General features: G+C 43.8%; 1 long non-coding RNA gene across 1 annotated transcript; it reads left to right on the forward strand.

The window, feature by feature from the left end:
- The first annotated feature begins 20,799 nt into the window (after window positions 1–20,799).
- LOC116528178 lies at window positions 20,800–25,526 on the forward strand. Its single transcript, XR_004258908.1, has 2 exons — window positions 20,800–21,062; window positions 24,946–25,526. It is a non-coding gene; the product is annotated as an uncharacterized LOC116528178 (long non-coding RNA).
- The last annotated feature ends 716 nt before the right edge of the window (window positions 25,527–26,242 follow it).

Genomic DNA, 26,242 nt, shown 5'->3' on the forward strand with positions numbered 1-26,242 from the left:
GGAGGGCACAGCCTGGGGTTCGGTAGTGCGGAATACTGCAAGGGCTTTTATTAGGGAGCCAGCCAGGGCTTGGTGACTGATATCTCCCCTAATAACATCTGGGGAGGAAATTGCTCACTAGAGATAAAGATGAGAATTTCTGCTCTTGGCAAACAAAAATTATTACAGACAACGTCATACCTCAAAAATGAGGTTCCTCAAAGTACACATTTGTACAAATCCCCCCAAACTTCTTGCTTGGCTGTTTGGAAGGTTTTGTAGAAAAACAGTAACAGTAACCTGGCCGGGCACAGTGGTTCACACTTGTAATCCTAACATTTTGGGAAGCCGAGGCAGGTGGATCACCTGAGGTCAGGCGTTCAAGACCAGCTTGGCCAATATGGTGAAACCCCATCTCTGCTAAAAATACAAAAAATTAGCCAGGCATGGTGGCGCATGTCTGTGGTTCCAGTACTCGGGAGGCTGAGGGAGAAGAATCATTTGAAGCCAGGAGGTGAAGGTTTCAGTGAGCTGAGATGGCACCATTGCACTACGGCCTGGGCAACAAAAGTGAAACTCCAAAGAAAAGAAAAGAGGAAAGAAGAAAAGACAAGGAAAGAAACCTAAGGATTTGTGTGTACTTGTTTCCATTTTCTTTGAAATTCAATGCTGCCATTTGTTTGCTTATGGAGTGGCAGAGAGCCCACAGCATTTGGCTCAGCCTCAGAGGCAAACATGGCTACAGGAGCAAAGGAGGACACTCCAGGAATAGAACCTATAAGCAAGGACTTCTGGGTGCACATGGGGTCTTGGAGAGCACAGGCAAGGCCTCCTGTAGCATCACCTGGGCCAAGGCCCTTCTCAGAGAAAAGGGGACTAAGCAATATGCACGCTCTCCCTGAAAACTGATTTCATTGGCCTACAGCGAGGTTTATCTTTTATTTGCAAGAAGCCTTTTGTTTATTTTTCTTCTTTATCTTTCTTCTCTTTTAAGTTAATAGAAAGCTAAAAAAGCCTACTACTATACAAGAAGTCAGATTTAGACAATGAAAAATATATACAATACATTGCTAAGTGAACAACAATAAAATCACAAATATAGACAACCTCCATTTTTTTAGTTAAAAAAAATCCGTAAGAGAGGATGTGAAATGATTTACGTTAAGGAGTTAATGACTGTCTCCTTTGGAAAAAGGAGTGGATTTGGGGTGGAGGGATGAAGAAGGAGAACTTGAACATCTTACTTAAAATGTTTGGAAAGAACACAATATAATTACATAGAGTGAGAGAGACCCAATTTAGGAGCTCTGGGCCAGGAGGATTGCTGATGCTTTCCTGTGGAACTAGGGAAAACTTGAGGTTGGACCATCTGTCCTCTGCTGCCCTGTCCATAAGGAAAGCCACCGCCACCCATCAGGATCGAGGGTCGCTCTGCCCTGCTCTGTGTCAGAGCCTCTAGCCCTCCTGATAGCACAGCCACTGTACCTGATGGCACACCATGCACCCCACACACATTGTTTCCATCTAATGCCCACAACAATATTGAGGCAAATGTTGCGGCCGGCCCACTCTACATCTAAGGAACCTGCGGATCAAGAAAGAAACCAGAGGTAGGGAAGGCTGTAAGCCAGGCCCCTGCATCCACACCCAGGACTCCTGCTCGGCCCCTGCGTCCTCTGGCAGGAGAAGGTTGACTTGGAACTACCTGCGGAGGGCAAGGAGAAGCAGAGGAATCCTACCTGACATGCATGAGAAGCACATCACCCCACGTCGCGTTCTGTGATGGTTAATTTCACGTGTGAACTAGGCTAGGCCGCAGTACTCAGATACTTGGTCATATGTTGTCTGGATTTTTTCATGAGGGTATTTTTTAGATAAGATTAACATTTAAACCAATAGACTTGGAGTAAAGCAGATTACCCGTCATAATATGTGTGAGCCTTATCCAGCTCGCTGAAGGCCTTAAAGGAAAACAAAACTGAGGTCCCCGGTGAGAGGGAAGAAGACTCTAGGCCCCCCTTGGACTCACCTTCCCTGGGTCTCCAGCCTGCCCACCTGCCCTGCAATTTTCAGACTTGCCAGCCCTGACAATCTTATGAGCCAATTTTTTTTTTTTTTTTTTTTTTTTTTTTAAGACATAGTTTTGTTCTTGTTGCCCAGGCTGGAGTGCAATGGTGCGATCTCGGCTCACTGCAACCTCCGCCTCCCAGATTCAAGTGATTCTCCTACCTCAGTCTCCCGAGTACCTGGGATTATAGGCATGTGCCACCATGCCTGGCTAATTTTGTGTTTTTAGTAGAGACAGGGTTTCTCCATGTTGGTCAGGCTGGTCTCAAACTCCCGACTTCAGGCGATCCACCTATCTCAGCCTCCCAAAGTGTTTGGATTACAGGCATGAGCCGCCTGGCTTGACCATGAGCCAGTTCTTAAAAGTGAACCTGTATATAAACACACAGCCTATTGGCTCTGTTTTCCTGAAGAAGCCTGGCCAATACACTTGGTTTAAAGCAGAAGGGTGGGTGGACACATTTAATTTAAACTACTTTTCACCAGCATTACCACACCTAGCAGTGAGCCTTGCACATCTTATATGCTTCGTAAATATTTGAATGGAAACCAACAGTAATACTAAAAATGCTGAATGGCTTTGCCAGATGTAGTATTTATTTAAACTATTGTTTTGTTCTCTTATGAGTCACTGAATGGGAAGGAACTGAAATTGTCTTGATGAAATTGTGGGCAGGGGAGTGGAGAGGGCTAGGAGCAATGAGTGGTGAGGTGCCTTCTTCCATTTCTAAAGATTCTGTGACCCACATTATTCCAGGAATTCTAGGGGTTTTTTTTGTCTTTTTCTTTTCTTTTTTTTGTAGACAGGGTCTTGCTTTCTTGCCCAGGCTGGAGTGCAGTGGTGTGATCACAGCTCACTGCAACCTGGAACTCCTGGCCTCAAGGGATCCTACCGCCTCAGGCTCCGGAGTAGCTGGGACTATAGATACACCTGGCTAATTTTAAAACTATTATTATTCTTTTGTAGGGACAGGGTCTTGCTTTGTTGTCCAGGTTGGAATGCAGTAACGCAAATATAGCTTACTGCAAACTGGGACTCCTGGCCTCAAGCAATCCTCCTGCCTTGACCTCTCAAAATGCTGTGCTTACAGACATGAGCCACCATGCCTGTACTGTCTCTTTAATCAGAGTAAGCAGGGACAGGGAAGACTGGAGGGAGAGCTCTAGTACAGGCAGCACTGGCCTCATTCCCTACTCTAGCTGCCCTGAGCCTCTTGCTGTGCAGGTCCCTCCTTAGGGAGAGACCTGATCCCATTTTGTCATTAGTCACGAACACCACCTACTGGCTGTTTGCATGAGCTGGGCCCCACACTGTTCCCTCAGGAATTCCTCAGCATCCTCTGTGGCAGGCACTGTTGCTTCCAATTTAACCCTGAGGGAAACTGAGGCTCAGTAATTTTGGGCCATCTGCTCAAGCAGCTCACAGGATCATGGTCCTGAGGCTGCTGGGAAGAGGAGAGGTATCTAGGAGGATGTGCCCTGGCTTCCCATCCACCAAAACCCACTGTCTTTTTTTTTTTTTGAGACGGAGTTTCGCTCTTGTTACCCAGGCTGGAGTGCAATGGCGCGATCTCGGCTCACCGCAACCTCCGCCTCCTGGGTTCAGGCAATTCTCCTGCCTCAGCCTCCTGAGTAGCTGGGATTACAGGCACGCGCCACCATGCCCAGCTAATTTTTTGTAGTTTTAGTAGAGACGGGGTTTCACCGTGTTGACTAGGATGGTCTCGATCTCTTGACCTCGTGATCCACCCGCCTCGGCCTCCCAAAGTGCTGGGATTACAGGCGTGAGCCACCGCGCCCGGCTGTCTTTTTTTTTTTGAGACCGAGTCTTAGTCTGTTGCCCAGGCTGGAGTGCAGTGGTGCAGTCTTGGTTCACTACAGCCTTTGCCTCCTTAGTTCAAATGATTCTCCTGTCCCAGCCTCCCAAGGAGCTGAGATTACAGGTGTGCGCTAGTACATCTGGCTAATTTTTGTGTTTTTTATTAGAGATGAGGTTTCGCCACGTTGACCAGGTTGGTTTCAAACTCCTGATCTCAGGTGATCTTCTTGCCTTGGCCTCCCAAAGTGTTGGGATTACAGGCGTAAGCCATCACCCGGCTCCCCCACCACTTTTAGAAGAGAAGATCCTAACAAAGGGATTGAGACTTTGTATCCTGGCTTTACTGTCCTTAGAACTCCATCCTAGGTATAGAAGAGTCCTTTTTAATTCCCATTAAAATTTCTGGCTTAGTGTCTCCTTAAATCAGTTTCATTCAATACAACATTTCATTTCCCACAATGTGGCAAGCTCATCCCCTATCCCTTTTTACCTGGAGCGTTCCCTTATACCCCAGCAGTCGCCTCCTTCAGGAGTCTTCCCTGTCCACTCCTCTGCCCTCTGCCTTCCTCCATGGAAACCTGGCAGCCCCCCAGATCCACAGTTGTTGCCTTGCATGGTCACCAGACTAAGACCTCAAGGGCAGGGACACTGACACGCCACATTCTCTGGCAAATGATGAAATGGAGAATGGCCTGGTCCCTAGGCCAAGCTGGAGGCAAGGCAGCCTGTGGCCTGGAACAGTGATTCAGGCAGGAGGAATGCAGCTCAGGCTGCCTGCAGCTGCGATAAGGACAGGATGGGGCTCTGCAGAGGACATCCTGGAGCAGCCGGGGGACTTTCCAGGCAGGAGCGCATGTGGAAACCCACAGCCTGAGAGAATCCTGGCCTACATGCTACACAGAGTCCTTGAGGGTGAGCAAGAAGAAAAGACTGGAAATGCCATCCCGCCATCATCCATCCACAGTGGGTTTGGGGAGGAAGCATAGCCAACATCCACAGGGTTGCACAGACAGTTTTATTACCACCCCTCCTGGCTCCTGCCTTCTGGGGCCCTGCAGCCCATGAATTAATCCCTTTCCAGGCTAGCCTGGGGTGCTTCCATCCCCTTTGGCTTATAACCCATGGATTCAAGCCTCAGGCATATTTCTCCTACGAGCCTGGTTTGTGCCACATCTATGTAATGCTTTCGCCTTAATTTACTTAGATTGCTCCCTTAAACAGGCTCACATTTTAAACATAACCTCTGCCTACTAAGCAAATATTCATATTCACAAATTACTCCCACCTGAACCCCCACCACCGCCACCACCCATAAGATTCCTGGGCTTCCTTGCGGCATAGTTAAAAGCCTTTTTGGGCAACCACTCACTAGGGACTGGGTGGGAGCGGCCAGCAGGGCACATCCTCCCTCCTTGGAAGCAATATTTACTTAGCAATCCTTCACTCAGCAGTGTAAATCACTGTGGCTTCCCAGCAGGCATATGATCTCTGCCTGGTTGGGTTTCTCTCCCTTTTCCATGACTGAATCTGAAGCTCAAGCCCCTCTTCCCACAGCCTCTCCCACATATGCCTGGAAACTGAGGTCTGGCCCATCCTTCAAAGAGTTCCATCCTTCCCTGGTAAGGTCAAAAATCATCCTGTTAATGGCCACAGTGATGTCATGTTGATAATGTGTACAGTGATAAGTCATGTTGATAGGACATGATGAGAATGGCATTTCACCTTTGTGGTCTTCTTCCCATCACCCAGTATCCTAATTATGAGGGAAACATCAGACAAATCCCAGCTGAAAGATATTCCTTAAAAATACCTGGCCGATAGTCTTCAAAACTGACAAGGTCATCAGAAGTAGAGAAGTCTGAAAAGCCGTCACAACCAAGAGAAGCTTAAGCAGACATAACAACTAAGTGTAATCCGATATCCTAGAAGGGACTATGGAACAGAAAAAGGACATGAAACAAAAAATAAGGAAATCTGAATAAACTATGGACTTCAGTTAATAATAACATATCACTATTGTTCGTTAATTCTATCAAATGTATCACACTAATGTTATGATGTGAATAAAGGGGAAACTTCGTGTGGGGGCTGTAGAACTCTCTGTAGTATCTTTGTAACTTTTCTATAAATCTGAAACTGTTCTAAAATTGAAAGTTTATTTTAAAATAATAATAATAATAATAAAGGATTATTGCAGGAAAGAATGGAGCAGCAACTGCTTGATCAGATGTCATGGAAGAAAATCTTTCTCATGAATCCTAAACACTGCCTTTCGAACTTCAGTTACGATAAAGTAGCAATTAGTTACTAAGTGGGAAATCCACTTTCATTTTTTTACTGTTGTTTTAACTGTTACACAATCCACAAGAACTATTATTGACATGTACTTTAAAAATTCTGGTTTGACTTATTCTGATTCAAAATATAATCTATTACTCGTTAGGACTTGAACAGATTGTGAAAGTTGCTCCTACCTTAAGAAATAGTGTTATTTGCAGAACATCCCTTAAAAGAGTTTTTGGAAATGACTCAGAATGCCCACTTACTCCACCACATTCTACCCTGTAGGTATTGTGATAAAGAAACAGTAATTTCCAGTGATAGCTACCTGTGATAAACCCAAACAAGTAGATTCCATGCCTCACTGTGCACATGCAAAGTCCAGCCCTTTCTTCCCTGCAGTAGTTGGTGAGGGTATCAATATGTGTCTCTGATTGTCATCCATCAAGTGTTTATTGTGCTGCTGTTGTTTTATGGGGAGAGGGACAATTTGAGAAGAGGAGAGATGGTCTCAAAGGGAAATCCGGGAAGAAGCTTCTCTTGTTCTCAGTGCAAATATCTCAAAATATAACATTAGCGTCTTGATTTGCCTATTTGTGGTATATAGCACATTACAATACCATTCAAGTTATAAACTGTCTTTCTTTTATATTTATATTTTTATTTTTTTTGAGACAGAGTCTCACTTGCACTCCAGGCTGGAGTGCAAGGGTGCCATCTTGGCTCACTGCAACCTCCCTCTTCCAGGCTCAAGCAATCCTCCCACATCAGCCTCCCTATAGCTGGACTACAGGCACGCACCACCACACCTGGATAATTTTTGCATTTTTTATTTTTGTAGAGACAGGGTTTTGCCATGTTGTCCAAGCATGTCTCAAACTCCTGAGCTCAAATGATCAGCCTGCCTCAGCCTCCCAAAGTGCTGGGACTACAGGCATGAGCCACCACCACACCCAGCCATAAAGAAATAAATGGAAAAAAATCGTGGCAAACATCTTTGAAAAACTGAAATACACATCATGAGCCCTGCCATGCAGACCTGCCCAACTCTGCAATCCTAGCATCTCACTGTTTTGTTTTCCCTGTCACGTCTGCAGCTCATCTGTCTCTTGGGCTTCTTCCTATCTCAGTTCTGGTCCCCATTCCCTGTGTTCTACTCTTTGCCAGCTTTTTCCTGGTTTTATGTTCTTCTTTGTCCAGAGCATGACCTTCATCTGTGTATGAGTCAACACAGAAAACCTGACCCAGAAGGGCCAGGACCAGGAAGGGAGCAGCTCAGCATTTACTAAGTGTACTGTATGCCCAGTACTTTGTCAAATGCTCCTTAAGTGTTGTCTCAGTTAGTTAGTAATGGACTTGGCATTTCAAGAGGAAACAAGGATTAGAAGGCTCACAAAACAATCAGCCAATCAAAAAAGCCACAGAGCTACTGCATGACTTCAACATCTCCAAACTCATTTCTGAGTATGGCCCGCACCTAGAGAATGATCTGATAGGATTAATCTCTCTGGGCTGTTTCCTCATTTTCCCTTAGTAGTAACTAATGAATCAAAGGATCCCCAAGTTAAGCAAAATCCAACTCATCTGCTCCTACTTGGAGGTTCTAATGCTGCTCATTTCCATAAAACAAAGATTTCCCAGAGCCTGAAAAGGCTCCCGTTGGCTACTTACATAGCACCACATATGGTAAAATCAGACTATTAGTTTCTACAAGAAAAATTTTTTAAAGGCCTAGTAGAATTTTGATTGGAATTGCATTGAGTCTATCTATAGATCAATTTGAAAAGAACGAGTATCTTTTTTTTTTTTTTTTTTTGAGACGGAGTTTCGCTCTCGTTACCCAGGCTGGAGTGCAATGGCACGATCTCGGCTCACCGCAACCTCCACCTCCTGGGTTCAGGCAATTCTCCTGCCTCAGCCTCCTGAGTAGCTGGGATTACAGGCACGCGCCACCATGCCCAGCTAATGTTTTGTATTTTTAGTAGAGACGGGGTTTCACCATGTTGACCAGGATGGTCTCGATCTCTTGACCTCGTGATCCACCCGCCTTGGCCTCCCAAAGTGCTGGGATTACAGGCTTGAGCCACCGCGCCCGAGTTTCGCTCTTGTTGCCCAGGCTGGAGTGCAGCGGTGCGATCTCAGCTCATGGCAACCTCCGCCTCCCGGGTTGAAGCGATTCTCCTGCCTCAGCCTCCCCGAGTAGCTGGGATTACAGGCATGCGCCACCACACCTGACTGATTTTGTATTTTTAGTAGAGATGGGGTTTCTCCATGTTGGTCAGGCCTGTCTCAAACTCTCAACCTCAGGTGATCCGCCCGCCTCAGACTCCCAAAGTGCTGGGATTACAGGCGTGAGCCACTGTGCCTGGCCAAAAACGAGTATCTTAATACTGAGTTTTCTGAAACATAAACTTGACTCACCCTTTTATTTATTTAGATCTTCTTTAATTTCCCTGAGCAATGTTTTGTAGTTTTCAGTGTACAGGGCTTGCACATGTTTAATTAAATTTATTTCTAAATGTTTTATGGTTTTTGGTGGCTATTATAACTGGTCACTCAAAAATTTATTTACAAGCCATAGTATTCGCTTTTTTGATATACGTTTCTATGATAGATTCTCTTTTTTTGAAAAATTGGTATGTAAATTACATATAATAAAAAGCCTTTTAAAGTGTCCAAACCAGTGGTTTTTAATATATTCACAAGGTTGTGCAACTGTCATGACTATCTGATTTTTAGAACATTTCTATAATCCCCCAAAAGAAGCCCCAATCCATGAGTAGTCATTTCCCCCTCCCTCTCGCCCCTGCCAACCACTAATCTGTTTTCTGTCTCTATGGACTTACCTATTTTATTGATTTTATATAAGAAGAATCACAAAAATGAAATGATATAATATGTGACCTTTTGTGTCTGGCTTCTTTCACTTAGAATAATGTTTTCAAAGTTTATCCTCATTATGGCATATATGAGAATTTCATTCCCTTTTATGGTTGAATAATATTCCATTATATGGGTAAACCATATTTTGTTGATCCATTTGTCCATCAGTGACACTTGAGTTTCTCCCATTTTTTGTCTATTATAAATTGTGCTGCTATAAACACTCATGTACAAGTTTTTGTTTGAATACTTGTTTTCAGTTCTTTTGAGTATATATCTAGGAGTGAAATTGCTGTGTCATGTGATAATTCTATGTTTAACTTTCATAGGAACCACCAAAATGTTTTCCACAGAGGCTGCATCAATTTACATTCCCACTAGCAATGGATGAGGGTTCCAATTTTTCCAGACACCCACTGACACTTGTTTATTTTGGTTTGGTTTTCATTATAGCCATCCTTGTGGGTGTAAAGTAGTATCTCATTGTTGCTTGATTGCATTTCTCTACTGAGTAATAATGTTGAGTATTTTTCATGTGCTTATTGGCTATTTGCATATCTTTGTTGGAGAAATAGCTGTTCAAGTTCTTTGGTCATTTTAAAATTGAGTTGTCTTTTTGTTGTTAAATTGTAAACTTCTTTAGATATTCTGAATACTAGACTTTTATTAAATATATGATTTGAAAATATTTTTTCCCATTTTGAAAGTTATCTTTTCATTTTTTTGATTGTGTCTTTTGGTGCACCAAACTTTTAAAATTTTGTTGAAGTCCAATTTATCAATTTTTTAATTTTGTTGTCTGTGCCTTTGGTGACATACCCAAAAGTCATTGCCAAATCCAATGTCGCAGCTATATTTTTGCTGCTTTCTTGTAAGAGTTGTACAGTTTTAGTTCATATGTTTAGGTTTCTGATCCATTTTGAGTTAATTTTTGTATATGGTGTAAGGTAAGGGTCTAACTTCATTTGTTTGCATGTGAATATTCAATATTTCTGGCACCATTTGTCGTAAGAACTGTCATTTCCCCATTAAATGATCTTTATCATGGCTCAGCCTCCCAAGTTGCTGGAATTACAGGTGTGTGCCACCATGCCCCTGGCTAATTTTTATATTTGTAGTAGAGATGGGGTTTTGCCATATTGCCCAGGCTGGTCTTGAACTCCTAAGCTCAAGCAGTCCACATGCCTTGGCCTCCAAAAGTGGTAGGATTACAGGTGTGAGTCACCATGCCTATTATTTCTTTTTTTACCCTATTGTTCCAGTGGGTAGTGATGTCCAGTACAGTGTTAAATCAAAGTGGTAAAATTGTACATCCTTGCCTTGTTCTCCACAGTAAGGTGAAACTTTGAAGATTTCATTATTACATATGATGTGAGCTGTAGATTTTTATTTATTTATTTATTTAGAGATAAGGTCTTGCTCTGTTGCCCAGGCTGGAGTACAATGGCATGATCACAGCCCATTGCAGCCTTGACCTCCCAGCCTCAAAAAATCCGCTTACCTCAGTCTCCCAAGTAGCTAAGACCACAGGCATGTGCCACCATACCCTGCTAACTTTCTTATTTTTTGTAGACATGAGGGTCTTATTATCTTGGCCAGCCTGGTCTCAAACTCCTGGGCTCAAGTCATCCCTACTGCCTCAGCCTCCCAAAGTACTGGGATTATAGGCATGAGCCACTGTACCTGGCCTAGTTGTAGGTTTTTCAAAAATGTCTTTTATCAGATTGAGCAAGGTCCCTTCTATTCCTAGTGTACTCAGAGTTTGTATCATGAAGAGGTATTGAATTTTGTCAAATGCTATTTCCGTATCTATTGAGATGGCTGTATGGGTTTTTTCTTTCTTTCTGATAATGCGATGAATTATATGGATTTATTAATATTGAAATAAAAAAACTGCATTCCTTGGAAAAACTTCACTTGGTTATGTTGTATTATTCTTTTTAAAAAATGCTGGGTTCAATTTGCTAATATTTTGTTAAAGGATTTTTGTGTCTATATTCATGAGGACTACTAGTCTGTGGTTTTCTTTTCTTGTAATTTTTTTTTTGTCTGGTATGGTATTAGGGTTGTGCTGGCCAAAACATTTAAAAATTGGGAAATGATTCCTCCTCCTCTATTTTCTGAAACAGTTTATGTGCAATTGGTATAATTTCTGCACTGCAAGCTGATAGAATTTAGTAAAGCCATCTGTGACTGAAGTTTCCTTGCAAGTAATTGCACATTCAGTATTTAAAATCAACTTGGAGATTTTCAGATTTTCTATTTCTTCCTGTGTCAGTTTTGGTATGTTGTGTTTTTTTAAGATATTATAAATGTGTTTAATATACTTGCTTGGCATCCACTTTTAAACCTTATATAAGTTGTTTAAAATCCAGCCATACCCCATCTCTTTTAGCCTAGTTAAAACTTCCCCTTCCTGTGATGGTTATTTGTGATATAGCCCACTTATTCTTCATCCCACTGACCCCAAATTCAACACACCTCATAGCTGCTAACCATGATAAAACCTAATGATCAACAGCAGAGTCATGAAAATAAGTTTCCCTCTTTGCGCATATTTTCTTTAAATTAGGTAATTCACAATCCCTGTGAGAAAGCCAAAAGGATAACACCTATGGACCTTAATACAAGCACTGCCTCATAGGTCCTCCCCCTCCCTTTTCCCTACTCCCTCCCATCCTTTTCCCTTTCCTTCTCCTTCTCCATTTTCCTCTCTCTCTTCCCCGCCACTTGCTAATTGAGCTCCCTACTATCTCTACACTTCCCATCAGCCTCCCATCAGCATCCCTAACATCCCTGAGAACTTTAAGTAATACATTCCTTCTATCTCATGCATTTTTGGTTATACTTCTTAATTGTGTCTCACCTAACACACACACTTGAACCTAACTTTTCCCTAGTCAAAGCTCTCCTAGAGAGTGGATATATTGGCTTATCGCCAACTTTCCAGAGAGAGCCCTCAAAACCAAATTAGATCAGGTGCAGTGGCTTACACCTGTAATCCCAGCATTCTGAGAGGCCAAGGCAGAAGGGTCATTTGTGGTCAGAAGTTCAAGACCATTCTGGGCAACAGAGCAAGACCCTGTCTCCACAAGCGTAGTTAAATAAATAAATAAATAAATAAAATTATAGCACAAGGAATTTGCCTATCTTATCTAAGTTGTCAATATTCTAGAGGATAAAGTTGTTCAAAATCCTTTATTTAATGTTTCTATGTCTGCAGCATTGCCAATAATAACTTTTTGTTCCTGTTTGGAATTTATTTTCTATCTTGTTAACTTGCTCAGTCTGATGTTATTTTCTATCAACCTTAAGGATTTTCTTTACCATTTCTTGGAGTGCGAATCTGTTAGAGATGACTCCCTTTGTTTAACCAACATGCTTGTATTTTGCTTTCATCTTTAAAAGATATTTTGGTAGTTTATAGATTCTGGGTTGCAACTGCTTTTCTTTCAGCACTTTAAAGATTTTGTTCCACTGTCTTCTGGCATTTATTGTTTCTGAAGAGACGTCAACCTTAATTTTTTAAATGTATATAATGTATCTTTTTTTTCCTTTGGCTACTTTAAAGATTTTTGTATTTAACTTAGGCTTTTCAGTATTTTGACTATGAAGTGCCTGGATGCGATTTGCTTGTATTTATACTGCTGCAACTTGTGCAGCTTCTTGGGTCTCTGGGCTTATGTTTGTCTTTGTGAACTACAATGAAAAGCTTGGCTGCCTCTCACTGACATAGTCTTCCTCTGTGGCCAGCCTGCTCTTCAGCAGACTAGGTGCTGGCCTCCACTGGGGCTTTTGACTCAACCGTGACAGGCTCATCACACTTGAAATTCAGTTAATCAAGGTTTCTTTGCATCTGCTACTTACTCACCAAATGGAAAACTATGACTTATGTTTCCTCTAGTTTTATCTTGTGACCATGACAGTGAAAGCCTTTGGCATTCTTCCCCCTAACTCTGAAGTGGAATTCCTGGCATTTTCTTATCATCCTCATTCTCTATACATGAAGTGATTGTACTTTCTACCTTATAAAAGTTAGGTGTCAAGCTACCAATGACCTTCTTCACAGAACTGGAAAAAAACACCTTAAACTTCATATGGAACCAAAAGAGAGCCCACATAGCCAAGTCAATTCTAAGCAAAAAGAACAAAGCGGGAGGCATCACACTACCAGACTTCAAACTATACTACAAGGCTACAGTAATCAAAACAGCATGGTACTGGTACCAAAACAGAGATATAGACCAATAGAACAGAACAGAGCCTCGAGGCAACACAACATATCTACAACCATCCGATCTTTGACAAACCTGACAAAAACAAGCAATGGGGAAAGGAGTCTCTGTTTAATAAATGGTGTTGGGAAAACTGGCTAGCCATGTGCAGAAAGCAGAAACTGGATTCCTTCCTGACACCTTACACTAAAATTAACTCCAGATGGATTAAAGACTTAAACATAAGACCTAACACCATAAAAACCCTAGAAGAAAATCTAGGCAAAACCATTCAGGACATAGGTGTAGGCAAGGACTTCATGACCAAAACACCAAAAGCATTGGCAACAAAAGCCAAAATAGACAAATGGGACATAATCAAACTCCACAGCTTCTGCACAGCAAAAGAAACAGTCATTAGAGTGAATTGGCAACCAACAGAATGGGAAAAAATTTTTGCAGTCTACCCATCTGACAAAGGGCTGATATCCAGAATCTACAAAGAACTAAAACAGATTTACAAGAAAAAAACAAACAAGCCCATTCAAAAGTGGGCAAAGGATATGAACAAACACTTTACAAAAGAAGACGTACATGAGGCCAACAAACATATGAAAAAATGCTCATCATCACCGGTCATTAGAGAAATGCAAATCAAAACTACATTGAGATACCATCTCATGCCAGTTAGAATGGCGATCATTAAAAAATCTAGAGACAACAGATGCTGGAGAGGATGTGGAGAAATAGGAACACTTTTACACTGTTGGTGGGAGGGTAAATTAGTTCAACCATTGTGGAAGACAGTGTGGCGATTTCTTAAGGACCTAGAAATAGAAATTCCATTTGACCCAGCAATCCCATTACTGGGTATATACCCAAAGGATTATAAATCGTTCTATTATAAGGACACGTGCACATGAATGTTCACTGCAGCACTGTTTACAATAGCAAAGACCTGGAACCAACCCAAATGCCCATCGATGATAGACTGGACAGGGAAAATGTGGCACATATACACCATGGAATATTATACAGCCATCAAAAATGATGAGTTTGTGTCCTTTGTAGGGACATGGATGAACCTGGAAACCATCATTCTCAGCAAACTGACACAAGAGCAGAAAATCAAACACCTCATGTTCTCACTCAAAGGCAGGTATTGAACAATGAGAACACATGGACACAGGGAGGGGAGCACAACACACTGGGGTCTGTTAGGGGAAAATGGGGGAGGGACAGTGGAAGGGTGGGGAGTTGGGGAGAGACAGCAAGGGGAGAAATGCCAGATATAGGTGATGGGAGGAAGGCAGCAAATCACACTGCCATGTGTGTACCTATGCAACAATCTTGCATGTTCTTCACATGTACCCCAAAACCTAAAATGCAATTTAAAAAAATTCAAAAAAAAAAAAAAGGTTTGTATGGCCATGTGACTTGATTGACCCATGAAATGTGAAGGTCATGAAGTATCCTATTTCTGGGCAGAATATTTAAGCCTTGTGTGTGATTGGGCACCATCACTTCTGTGTGATTAGCTAATAACAGCCCCCCAGAGAAATCCACATGTACCTGTGAATATGTTAGCCTCTACCTCCTGGGTTCAAGCGATTCTCCTGCCTCAGCCTCCCAAGTAGCTGGGATTATAGGCACGCACCACCATATCTGTCTAATTTTTGTATTTTTAGTAGAGACAGAGTTTCCCCATGTTGGACAGGCTTGCCTTGAACTACTGACCTCAGGATGATTTTGAGGGCTTCAATATTTAAAGGAGAAAGGGCAGATATTGGGGAAAGAGGAAGAAATTTTTTAAGCTGTAGGTAGCTAAGAGGCAATCAATTGCATTATTTTGAGTCTTTTATCAGCTGTTCACATTTGAGAAAGGTAGAGGAATAGTCACGCGTTCATCTAGCTCAGTGAATCTGCATTTTTACATAAGATGAAATAAACATACGGCAGAAGAAGCAATCAGGTATGCATTTGTCTAAGGTAAGCAAAGAGATGACTTTGAGTTCTGTCCTTTGTCCCATACCTGTGAAGATAAGCTATTAATTCACATTGTCAGGGTGAAATTCAATGAAACTGTTATAGGGTAAAGATCTTGGGGCCCACAAGAAATTTCCTAGTGGGTAAATTATGAGGGAGGTAGGTTTTTATGACATAGTTCCCAGCTTGACTTTTCCCTTTGGCTTAGTGAGTTAGGCGTCCTAAGGTTTATTTTCCTTTCACAAATTAACTCAGCAAGTTGGTTGAGGACTTTTGTGTGTTGTGGCTCTTCAGTTCCATGGGGGATACATATAGGGATTTATGATGTTCTGCCTCTTCTCTCAGGGAGTGGGTAGTCTAACTAGAGGGATAATCTGTGGACACATGAAGCCCAGGTAACAATAGATGGCATCGATTTAAATAACTTCAGAGGGCTCCGATAACAGCAAACAGTTACTATAGGAAAGAAAACTTGTTGAGAGAAGGCAGCCTCTCTTAATCAATAATAAGTTTTATCAAATGTTGCTATTCAGAGGGTCCGAGAGCTACAGTCTTCATTTTCCTTTATTTCAGAACAAGTGAAATGACAAAAAAAAAAATAAAACAAAGCTGAAATCATAGGCTTCTACAAACAGGCATGCTTCAGGGTTTGTCCTGGGGCCAGTATACATATAACTCTGTATTTCCTTTGCTTATCTGCAGAACAGAGCAGTAAGTTCTCAAAGATCATGTTATGATCCTAGAGGATGGTAATTAGGACTTGGCAGTTTGCAGAAGGATAAAACATCCACTGCACTGGATCCTGGGGCAGCAAGGAACGCATTACATTTTTAGAGATTTCTCTCAGAATCACAGGATACTAATCTTCAAAAAGATCTAATAAACCATCTAATTGAATGCTCTGTGAGGGACAGAGGGTCCAGGAAAACTCCAGGGGTGGGAGTTGTTTTCTAGGTTCTGAAATGAATAATTCCAGGGGCTGCACAGCACTGGGGATTTCCTAGGGTTGGGGATGAAGACAGCTAGCTGAGTGAGGAAGAGTTGAACCAGGGCCCTCAAGGGAAGTGACAGATTAAGCAGAGACAAGGGAGAAGTGCCCTAGGGAGAAGAGGAGGCCTTAGCATGACTGTGGGTTGGACCTATTGTCACAAAGCCTGTTCTGTCTCCAGGTGGCCTGGGATTTGGAGAACCAGGAGATGAGGGGACTGCTTGACGATCACATGGAGGAGAAGTCTGATCCAGGCCCACGTGGCATCCATACTCTTCCTTCTTGGCCCAATGAAGACTATCCATGGACCCCCATTTATATGCGTTGGGGCCTTTGCACAGCCTCTTCTTCCTGGTTGGAAACCTCTTACCCCACATGCCCTTGGCTCACTCTAGCTCCTCCTTTTTTTCTCATGTGTCACCTCCCACACGAGGCCTCCTTGACTGCAGCTGTACCTCCCCATCCACCTTCCCACTGCCCATTCTGTTTTTTCGGGTTGGGGGGAACACAGTTTCATTCTGTTGCCCAGGCTGGAGTGCAGTGGTGTGATCTTTGCTCAGTGCAACCTCCACCTCCCGGGTTCAAGCGATTCTCTTGCCTCAGCCTCCCTAGTATCTCAGATTACAGGCGTGCACCACCATACCACACCCAGCTAATTTTTGCGTTATTCGTAGAGACAGGGTTTCAGCATGTTGGCCAGGCTGGTCTCAAACTCCTGACCTCAAGTGATCCCCCCAGCCTCAGTTTCCCAAAGTGCTGGGATTATAGGCATGAGCCACTGCACCTGGCACCGCTGCCCATTCTTCTCTTCTTTTTCTTTTCCTGTCTTTTCTTTTTCCAGGGCATCCCTACCTTCTTCTGCCATACAGTGCAATTTTCTTACTCTGCTGGCAGCTCATTGCCTGTCTCTTCCCAATAAAGTGCAAATTCACAGGATGGGGACCCTCTGGTTTGCTCACTGATGGTCTCTAGTGCTACACCTGCCTGGCACAGCTTGGGGCTCCCTAGGAACCTGTCAAATGGACAAAAGGGACATTTTCAAATATTATGCTATTGAGAACAGCTTATTCCACATCCAGTTCAGGAAACTAAGGAGCTAGCATACTTCATGTAACTTAAGTTAGGGCTGCCAATGCTACGTGGGAGAATCCTGATACCTATTTGAGGCCTCCAACCAAATCATTCTTTTCCCATTTTTTTTTTTTTTTTGAGACAGAGTCTCATTCTGTTGCGTAGGCTGAAGTGCAGTGGCATGATCTCAGTTCACTGCAACCTCCACTCCCTCCACCCCTGGGCCCAGGGTTCAAGCAATTCTCATGCCTCAGCCTCCCAAGAAGCTAGGACTGACTACAGGCATGCGTCACTATGCCAAGTTAATTTTTATACTTTTAGTAAACACTGGATTTCACTATGTTGGCCAGGATGGTTTCAAACTCCTGACCTCAAGTGATCTGCCTGTCTTGGCCTCCTAGAGTGCTGGGATTACAGGCATGGGCCACCACACTTGGCCTAAATCGTTTTTATATTTTTAAGATTATCGCAACTTGACCAAAGGCTCGAGTCTTCTTTGCTCCTTCCTGCCAAAAGTCAGGTGTCACACGTTTCTGTTTAAGCTTCTTCTTGGGTTATCCCTCCCAGAGGGACAGGAGAGCAAGGAACTCAGTGTAGCATCCACTCCTCCAACCATCACCCCCTCACCTGCCACATACACACCCCTACAGAGAGCCTCTGGGGACATGTTGCTCAGACATCTGCCACAATATTTGTCACCCCCAATGGTGCTCCCCCAGTGTAAAAGGGCAGGCACTGCAACTCCTGTCCCATCCACACTTAGGGGCCTTGTCCTTTGGACACAGTGAGATCCAGGACGCTGAATCTTGCTGTAAATTTAGGATATGTTTGCAGCCTCCCAAGATCATGGCCAATTGCTGAAAGAACTCATGGCTACAGCTCTCATCCCCAACACACACACACACACACACACACACACACACACACACACACACACCCCATGTCCTCTTTCCTGAAGCAGGTGGCTCTCCCTCTGGTCTGCAGCAGCTTCTAAGTTTGCCGAGCTGCCCCACACTTCCAGCCCATATGCTGGCTTGCTCTCCATTCAGCAGCAGCAAGAGCAGCAGGCCTCTAATTTTGGTTGCTAGACACATGGTGGCTCTTTCAGAGTCTAGGTTTAGAGAGAGACACCAGGGAGGCATAGTGCCAGAGACAGGAATGGCAGCTGGGGTTGCCAACCCAGGGGCGGGCTTCCCATGGTGCCATGAAAAAGTGAGGAGACAAATCTCCTTAAGCCTCTGCCTCCCTTCCCTTCTCCCTCCACTTCTTCTCAGACGCCACATGCAACATCTCATTCAAGTGCCACAGCAGCCCTGCTCAGCATTTGCTGTATCATCCCCATTGCACCAGGGAGGGAGGGAGGCAGAGAATGCCTGGCATTTTCACATGCAGGCCACCCATGATACACCGATGGTCCCCCTCTCCTTCTGCCCAGCTCATAAGACTAAGGGCCAGCACACAGCTCCTGTGTCTGCACATCAGCCTTGGTGGGGGTTGTAGCTCGATTTGGAAGGAACTTGTGTAGCATAACATGCCACATTCTTAGGTGAGTCTTTGCCAGAGCAGGGGTACTCGAGGTGCCCTGACTTCTTTATGGCCCAGTCCCCACCCAGAGCAGTGACTGACACTCGACAGGGTGCATGAACAGACCTTAACCAAGCTGATGCCTGGGGAATCCCTGGCCTTCCCTACTTAGGAAAGTCGAACACCATTTCCTGGGGAGCTTCCGTGGACTGAATTGTGTTCCCCCAAAATTCATATGTTGAAGCCCAAACCCCAAATGTGACCATATTTTGAGATGGGGCCTATAAGGAGGTAATTAAAGTTCGGTGAAGTTATAGGGTGGGGTGCTGATAGAATTAGTGTCATTACAAGAAGAGAGCTTGTTCTCTGTCTGTCTCTCTCTGCTGTTCTCTCTCTTTGCTTTTGTGTGCAGGCACTGAGGAAATCCCATGCAGGGACATAGGAGAAGGCAGCTGTCTGTAAGCCAGAAAGAGCCGTGACTAGAAACCAAATCAGCCAGAACCTTCCTCTTGGACTTTCCAGCCTTCAGAGATGTGGAAAAATACCTTTCTATTGATTCAGCTACCCAGTCTATGATACTTTGGTAAGGCAGCCCAAGCCAACTAACAGGGGAGCCACCATAAGCCTGGCCCAGGATGGCCCAGTATGGTCTGGCCCATGAATGGTCTGGCCCAGTATGGTCTGGCCCAGTATGGCTCTGGGGTTCTGATGGACTCTGAAGACAACGGTCTTCCCTGTGGCTCTTGTCCCTGTAGGCCTGGGCAAGCACCTGCCTTTCCTCCCATCCATGTCCTGCACTGCTCACTAAGCATTTATAGTTTAGTCTTTGAAGACTTCCAGGAAATGACTTCTGCTTTTCCTCCACAAATTGATAATCTTCCCCAGAGATTGTATTGAAGCCTGCAATGAAGCTTCCTGAGACCCTCGCCTTCCGCCCTAAGACTCTGTAAAGAGACCACAGTGATTGTTTTCTGTAGTAGTTCCTGTGATGCTCTGGAAGGAAGCCCAGGGCTACCAGGACAGGGTCCGGGTTGCACTTGGTATGGCGTGGATCTGGGCAGGGGCATGCTTGGGCTCGGGTTGGAGAGTAACACTGAGGTCTGCACCCTGGCATAGGCCACTCCCTGGGCCCAGACACCCTCTCCTTTCTCCAGTTGCCCAGGAATGAGTCGCGGCTCTCTGCTGAGCCGGGTGGTTTACTGTGCTGAGCCTGTACCTCTGTCTCCACTATAGAGGCTGATGCTTCTAGGCCAAGGTCTCACTGGTTTAGTTAGTTTAACAGATTTAGCCCAGAGTGGGAGGAGAAGGGAAAAGAAAAGGAGGGATAACATGGGGGAAAGAAAAAGGGAAGCAAAGTGGGGAACAGGAGCTGCAGGAGTGAAAGCACAATGTCCTTCAAATCCCACAGCACAAGGCTAGAAGGGGCACAGACCTCTGCACTCAGTGATACTCAAGCCACCTCTCCAGTCTTTGGCTTCCTTTTCAGATGATGAGACATGTGAGTTCCCAACACCCAGAGCCACTGTGCTCCAGGCATCCACCACACTGATCGAAGCACATGGGCTTTACTGCTGGGGCCAAACAGCAGACAGGAAGAGGGTTTATAGAGACAAAGCCTCTTTAGAGCCTTGGCTCACTTTAGATTGTTTGTGAATTTTTTTCAGCCTAGTGTGCTTTTTTAAAAAAGCAGTACAATAATCAGGCTGACATCATCTGGCATTAGTGGGAACACTATAAATATTTCTATTTTGAGTCAAGCCAAAACATTATTCTACAAAATCATTTAATCATTTCTTCCAGCATTCACCTAATCACTACAAATGTCAAGCAAATGTTTGAAATGAAGGGAACTGATATGTTAAGAAGTAAATTTATGGTAATAACAACCACCCCCAGTCAGGCTAAGTACATAAGGTTCTGGATTTCTTCCAGAGGCTTCCACAGAGTCCAGGAATGTTTTTGCCATTCACTTACACAGCTGAGCTGACCGGTTGCTGTGACAGGGAGCTTTGTTTATTTGGTTTTCACTTTTTGGCATGAAATACAGTTCTGTCTTGATTCTCCTGAGTCTGGGGCTCTCTGAATGTTTCTAACTAGAATGTTTCTGCTCATTTGCAAAAAGACTTGCTCCCCTGGGACTGGTGGGCGCCTGGAAACACTGCTGGTGAGGTGCGGGTCTGCTTGGATCATAGCTCCACTTGGTCAGCTCACAAATCAGGAGTGTTTCTAGAGTTAGAACTTTCCTGCGGTGGTAAGTTTTCATTAGGGATAGCACTAACTTGGCTTTTGAACTCAGTGTGATTTTCTTGTAAATCTACCAAAATGCTTCATCTGGGGAATTCTTGCACAGGTTCTGTCTTGTCATCATCACCGCATTACGCAGTTTGTGGGCATGTCGGCCTTTTTGTGCACTGGTGATCCCAGCAAGCCTTCCCGACAGAGGAACACTGGTCAGAGGTCTGACTTCATACCTGGTGTCTGCAAGAGTGCTTCTAAAAGTAAGCAGGGTGAAAGGTATCAGATGCTTAGGGAAGGGGCTAGGGGCTGGGGAGAGTACAGTTCAAAATAAAATAGCCACAGCTTCCTTAAAAAATAAATACATAGGGCTGGGTGCAGTGGCTCACACCTGTAATCCCAGTGCTTTGGGAGTCTGAAGCAGGAGGATTGTTTGAAGCTAGGAGTTCGAGAAATCTGGGCAGTAAAGCAAGACTCAGTCTCTATAAAAAAATTTTAGAATTAGCCAGGTACAGTGGTGTGTGCCTGTAGTCCCAGTTACTTAGGAGGCTCAGTTGGAAGGATCATGAGTTCAGGAGTTTAGGACTGTAGTGAGCTTTGATGGCACCACTGCACTCCAGCCTGGGTGACAGTGAGATCCTCTCTCTAAAAAAAATTATTTAAGTAAATATGCAACTAATAAGTGATCTAGCAATTATAGTCTTAGGCATTTATCCCAGATAAATGGAAACTTGTATTTAGACTAAAATATGCACATGAATTTTCATAGCAGCTTTATCTGTAATAGCTCCAAACCAGAAACAATCTAGCAGTCTTCCAGTTGGAGAATGGTCAAACAAACTGTGTTACATCATAACATGAAATACTACTCAGCAATGAAAAGAAACTGACTGTGGATACACACAACAATCTGATGAATCTCCAAGATTTATTGTGAGTGAAAAAAGTCAATTCCCAAAATTTGCATACTACATGGCTCCATTTATATAACATTCTTAAAATAACAAAATCATAGACATGGAGGTTATGAGTTACCAGGTTTATGTAGGGAGTGGCGCAAGAGCAAAGTGTTTGGCTACAAATTGGAGACATGGGGATCCTTGTGGTGATGGAAATACCTGGTATCTTAACTGTATCAATGGCAACATCCTGGTTGTGTTATTGTACACAGGTTTACAAGATTTGCCACTGAGGGAAACTGGATAAAGGGTACCAGGCATCCTTCTGCATTCTTACAACTGCATGTGAATCTACAGTTATTTCACAATGAAAACTTTAATTAAAAATAAATAGGGTGGCCAAGGTGGGCTCACTGAGAGGGTGACATTTGAACTAATACTTGAAGGACGTAAAAGAGGCAGCCGTGCAAGTATTTGGGGAGACAATGTCCCTGGCAGAGGTCCCATTTCAGGAGAGCACCTGGCCTGCTCAGTGGCACCGAGGAATTGGTGTGATGAACAAGGTGATACATCAGGGACATAGCTGGGGCTGGACACAAGGACCCCAGTAGGCATGGTAAGGTCCTGGGTTTTTACTTAGTAGTCTGGAGAGCCTTAGAGGGTTCTGAGCAGCAGAGTCATGTGAGCTGACTTCCACTTCAACAGATTCCTCTGGCTGCTGAGTAACTACACTGCAGGGGCCAATGGGGTTAAAGCTGGCATCACTGTTAGTTCACCACAAATGGGCAGGCAAGTAAAACAGTGAGGAATAATAATGAATGATATGAGACAAGCAAAGAATGGGCTGGGGAGGATGCGTATGGGGAGGGGAGACAACATCGCTCCCTTAAGGAAGAATGTGACACTTAGGCAAGGCACAATGTAGGAGAAGGAGCTGGGTTAGAGAGTTTCCAGCAGAAGGAACAGCCTGTGCAAGGGTCCTAAATGAGAGGAGAAGGCAAGAGGTGTCCAGAGACAGTCACTGCCGCCATCATCACCAGTCAGCTGTCCCTGCTTGGCCTCTCCTAAGGATAGCACTTTACATCCAGGGCACTGGCCTCACACTCCTGCCGTTTTCCTCAGGCAGAGTCACAGAGCCAGGTCTGGATAGCACTTCACTAGGGCCCAAGAACAGCCCCGATTTCACAGTGAGTATGAGTTCTACTTTCCTCTGTGAGTGTGAGAAGTTGTGGGAAATATGAAATTCAATCTGTTAAATGTGCCTGCTTCCCAAAACCTCAAACACACACATGGTAGGACCTGGTGACCCAGGAGAGAAGGACAGGGCAGGTGGGCTGTTGCCCCAGGGAGCAGACACGGGACTGCTATCTTGGATACGTAGAAGTCAAAGTCAGAGTGAACAGACTTTGACAAACTATGCACGTCATGTTTATCAGCTTTCTAGGGCTGCCATAACAAAGCACCACAAACTGGCTGGACTGATATGATAGGAACTTATTCTCTCACAGTTCTGAGGACTAGATGTCCAAAATCAAGGTAAGATTAGGGCATGCCCTTGCTGAAGTCCTTAGGGGTGGATCCTTCCTAGCTTCTTCTAAATTCTGTTAGCCCTAGGTATTACTTTGCTTATGGTAGCATAACTCCAACCTCAGCCTTCATTTTCACATACTGGCCTCCCTCTGTGTCTTCACATCACATCGTCTCCATGCTTTTTTTTTTTTTTTTTAAGATGGAGTTTCACTCTTATCACCCAGGCTGGAGTGTAATGGTGTGATTTCAGCTCACTGTAATCTCTGCCTCCCAAGTTCAAATGATTCTTCTGCCTCAGCCTCCAGAGTAGCTGGGATTACAGGCACCTACCACCATGCCCAGCTAATTTTTTTGTATTTTTAGTAGAGATGGGTTTTCACCACGTCGGCCAGGCTGGTCTCAAACTCCTGACCTCAGATGATCCACTTGCCTCAGCCTTCCAAAGTGCTGGGCTTACAGACATGAGCCACTGTGCCCAGCCTCTTCCCTCTTCTTATAAGGACACCAGTCATATTAAATTAGGGCCCACCCTAATGATCTCATTTTCACTAATTACATCTGCCATGACCCTATATCCAAAGGAGGTCACACTCTGAGGTAGGATTTCAATGGATCTTTTTGGAGAACACAATTCTGACCATGATCATGTCACGCCAGGAAAGAGACAGTGGTGAGAAAGGACTGGCAGCTTTTGCTCTGCAGGATCAGGTCACAGATTTTGCTCCAAAGAAGCCATTCTGAGCTCATGTCCACACCCTGGGTCTGCTGACTCTGAATCACTCCCACTAATACCTTTAAAAATATGCTTCAATCTGAGTGCTTCTGTTGTTGATTTTATGTAAAAATTATTCTATGCTCCTAAAAGCCAGGACATTTTTGTTAGAGGTACAGTGCTTTACAGTCACACAGACCTAAATGACTGATCTTTACCCCTTCCTCTGCCATGGCCACAACACCTCCCAGTTGGGAAGTAGGTGGAGGTAGATAAGGCCAGGCCAGATTATGGAAGGCCCAGGAAGCCAGGGGAACTTGGATTGGCTTAGGGAGACAGTAGGGAGACACTCAGGTCCTGAGCAGGGGAGTGATATGGGAGACACAGAGTCTCTCAGGGCTAGGCTGGGCAGGATAAAGGGGACAAAACAGGGAAGTGAAGTGTAAGTGACAGGAGCAGGAATTAAGCCATCAAGATAAAGTTGCAAGCATATTATCTGATATTTTCAGACTTGGGGAGACAAAGATGAACTTTGAAACTCCTCTTTGAGAGATAATGAGACTTAGGGAATGTTGTGTTGTCTGATAAAAACCAAAGCATGCAGGAAAGATAAGGAAGGAGAACTTTAAGTTGAAGGGGAAGCTTAATGGCTTCAAACTTCATCCAGAGGCAAGTGTGTGGTGGTTCCTGAAGAAAAGCCTTCTTTTCTAGATGTCTTCTTCATCCTCTTTAGAGATGGCTCTTTGCTCTGCTTCCAGGATCCTGGACGTCTCAGTTTCCCCAGATGACTATGTGGCCTCAGAGCCCAGAGCTAGATGTGCTCCTGATCTCGCAACCCCTCATCCTATGTCCTCATCAAAACCAGGGGTGATTGGAATGGACTGAAGAAGGAGAAAACTCGAAAGGATCTGAGGGAAGTGGTCTGGCTGAGAGCTTGAAATGGACAGAGTCCTGGCTCTCAGGCAGACACGTAAATTCTCCTGGTGCCACAGGCATTACAGCTGAATCCATTTAAAAGAAGATGGCAAATATATAAATCATGACCTCAAAATTCCTTCAATCTCTCACAGGACACCAGGGAAACATTTGTATTATCCCTCAATAACAACCAGGGTTGGGAATAAATTTGGAATTCTTTAATTTAGGCTCCAATTTGTTCATATGCCTGTTGGTAAATTAAATGCTTGAAATAATTTCCTGCTATGAAAATATGAGACTCTTACTATTCAGATAACTAGACTATTCAAATCAAAGGGTTGAAATCTTAAGAATTATCTCAAAATGACTTTTGAAAAGCTTTTCTGTTTTTGATCATAAAATGTCAAAGTCACACAATAATAAACCACAATTTCCTAAATTTAGCTTTACTTTTTAGTATGCAGTCATATCTAAGTTAATAAGATGTCATGCTTAACATAATAACATGCATTTCTTTGGAAATATACTGTGTCTAGATGGGACTACCAGTTATGAAGGAGTGAAGCGGTCAACAAATCCTCTCCCCACAAAGCAATTATAAAACTGGACAAAATTGTCAAAAATAATCATTTCACAGCTCAGGAAATTGACTAGAGGCAAACAAATTGAGAAATTTATATTCTCAAAAACCTATGGAGATTCAAGCAAAAACAGTGCCAATACATGGCATTCTTGCTGAAACTACCTCCACCATCCAGCCCAGCCAAGTCAACATGGTTGTTTGACCTGAACAGGACAGGCCTTTACTTGATTTGAAGTGAAGAGTAGAAACCCACAGCCAGCAGCAAGTGGGAAAAGTCTGCAGATTTCCTAGCCTGAAGTTGCAATCCTGGTTAGGATAAGCAGTATTGGATAAACCAGAAATTTAACAGGAAGGTCGTGGAAATGAGCTAGCATTGAGGGCTTGACAAGCATTCCATATCCCTGTCTGTCTGGGAACCTGTATGCATGCACTGTGGAGACCCAAAAAGGCCCTGTGTTAACATAACACCTGGGGCAGAGATTGAAAACTGCCCGAAATTTGAATACATTCCCCAGTTTAATCACAGATCTACCAGCAGCAAAGTGTGGTATTTG

The sequence above is a fragment of the Sapajus apella genome, unplaced genomic scaffold, assembly GCF_009761245.1.
Source record: "Sapajus apella isolate SASKATOON/1434 unplaced genomic scaffold, GSC_monkey_1.0 scaffold57, whole genome shotgun sequence".
In the NCBI taxonomy this organism is placed as follows: Eukaryota; Metazoa; Chordata; class Mammalia; order Primates; family Cebidae; genus Sapajus; species Sapajus apella.